The 2,437-nt window shown below is 47.5% G+C and overlaps 1 pseudogene; it reads right to left on the reverse strand.

Annotated features, from left to right (window-relative positions):
* Positions 1-287: 287 nt before the first annotated feature.
* LOC102738942 (tubulin alpha-1A chain-like) lies at positions 288-2,159 on the reverse strand (annotated as a pseudogene).
* Between the last annotated feature and the right edge of the window lie 278 nt (positions 2,160-2,437).

Below are 2,437 nucleotides of genomic sequence, written 5' to 3' on the forward strand. Positions count from 1 at the left end.
GCGTCATGTTTTAACGCACAGGTCAGTAATTGTATATGAGAGTATACACTGCTACATACAAATTAACTGATCAGAGCACAACTTTTCAATGTTCAAAACAGAATAAGCTTTCTTCTAAAGGCAGCACCTTTGTGACATTTTTGTTGTTGGGGGGGAGCGGCAGAGGGAGAGGGAAAGATAAAATCTTTTTTTTTAAAGGTTTATTGATTAATTTTAGAGAGAAAGAGAGAGACAGCAAGGGGAGGGGAGCAGAAGAGGGAGAGACTCTCAGGCAGACTCCCTGCTGAGCACAGAGCCCAAGATCTGACCTGAGATCATGACCTGAGCCTAAATCAAGAGTTGAAAGTTTAACCAACTGAGCCACCCAGGTGCCTGACTTTGTGGACAACTTCTCCTTCTCCTTCACCTTCTCCTTTTACAGAATCCACACCAACCTTCTCATAATTCTTCTGAAGGGCACTCATGTCCCCACAGGTCTCAGAAAAAGCTCCTTCCTCCATGCCCTCGCCCACATACCAGTGAATAGAGGCACGCTTGGCATACATCAGGTCAGACTTGTGGTCCAGGCGAGCCCAGTCCTCAGTGATGGCTGTGTTGTTGCTCAGCATGCACACAGCTCACTGTACTTTGGCCAGGTCTGCAGCAGGTGCCACAGTGGGAGGCTGGTAATGAATGCCACCTTTGAAGCCAGTGGGGCACTGGATGGTACGTGAGGTCTTGACGGTGGCGATGGCAGAATTGACATCTTTGGGAACCACATCACCACGATACAATAGGCAGCAAGCCATGTATTTACCATGGCCAGGGTCACATTTCACCATCTGGTTGGCTGGCCCAAAGCATGCATTGGTGATATCTGCTACAGAAAGCTGTTCATGGTAGGCTTCCTCAGCAGACATGACAGAGGCATATGTGGCCAGAGGGAAGTGGATGCGGGGCTAGGGCACCAGGTTGGTCTGGAATCAACATTCAGGGCTCCATCAAATCTGAGGGAAGCAGGGATGGAGGACACAATTGGACCTATCAATCTATTCAGGTTAGTGTAGGTTGGAAGTTCAATATCGAGATTTCTACAATAGATGCCATAGACGGCCTCATTGTCTACCATGAAGGCTCAGTCAGAGTGCTCCAGGGTGGTGTGGGTAGTGAGGATGGAGTTGTTGGGCTCAACTATAACTGTGGAAACCCTGGGGGCGGGGGATGGGGCTGGGTAAATGGAGAACTCCACCTTGGACTTCTTGCCATAATCCACAGGGACGTTCCCTCAGCAGGAAGGTAAACCTGGAACCAGTTCCCCCTCCAAAGCTGTGGAGCCAGTTTCCAAATTCAGTCCAAGACAAGGTCAATGATCTATCTCCTTGCTAATGGTGTAGTGCCCTCGGGCATAGTTACTGGCAGCATCTTCCTTGCCTGCAATGAGCTGCTCAGGGTGGAAGAGGTGGCGGGCACTGAGTGCTAGTGCGAACTTCATCAGTGACTGTGGGTTCCAGGTCTACACACACGGCCCTGGGCACATGCTTGCCAGCACCTGTCTCACTGAAGAAGGTGTTGAAGGGGTCATCTCCTCCCCCAGTGGTTTTATCCCAGCAGCCACTGCCAATGTGGACACCAGCCTGGCCGACATGGATGGAGATGCATTCATGCATGGTTGCTGCTTTGGGGCTACCGAGCAGATGGTGGAGAGGAAGAGGAGAGGTTGTTGTTTCTTACAGCGTGACTCAGGCAGTTGATGTAGGAGAACCTCCACTCATTATAACTTTATAAAGAGTTTCCAGGGGGCGTCGCCTAGATGGCTCAGTCTATTAAGCGTCCGACTCTTGATTTCAGCTCAGGTCATGATCTCGGTTGTGAGATCAAGCCCCGCGTTGGGCTCCACACTCAGCAGGGAGTCTGCTTGAAGTTCTCTCTCTCTCTCTCTCTCCCCCTCTGCCCCCCCAACTCCTTCACCTTCTCCTTTTACAGAATCCACACCAACCTTCTCTCTCAAAATGAGTAAATAAATCTTAAAAAAAGAGTTTCCAACTAGCCTTTCACGGAATGCATCCACTTCTTTTATGGTGTGTTTTGATGAACAGAAGCATTAATTTTAACATAAACTAATTTATCAGTCTTGTTGTTCATATTGGGTTGTTTGTTTTCTTCCCCCTTTTTTCCTACTGAGCTATAATTGACATATAACATTGTATCAGTTTTAGGTGTATAACATAATGATTTGATATATGCATATATTGCAAAATGATTACCAGAATAAGTTTAGTTAACATTCGCCACCACACATAGTTACAAAATTTTGTATGTGTGTGTGTGTGTGTGTGTGATGAGCTTTTAGATTTATTAGCCTGACCTGAGCCAAAGGCAGACGCTCAACTGACTGAACCACCCAAGCACCCCTTTTCTCCACATTCTTGTCAACACTTAGTATGGCTTATCTTTTTGA

This window comes from Leptonychotes weddellii, unplaced genomic scaffold (assembly GCF_054177405.1).
Source record: "Leptonychotes weddellii isolate Sample4059 unplaced genomic scaffold, ASM5417740v2 HiC_scaffold_8685, whole genome shotgun sequence".
NCBI classification, from domain to species: domain Eukaryota; kingdom Metazoa; phylum Chordata; class Mammalia; order Carnivora; family Phocidae; genus Leptonychotes; species Leptonychotes weddellii.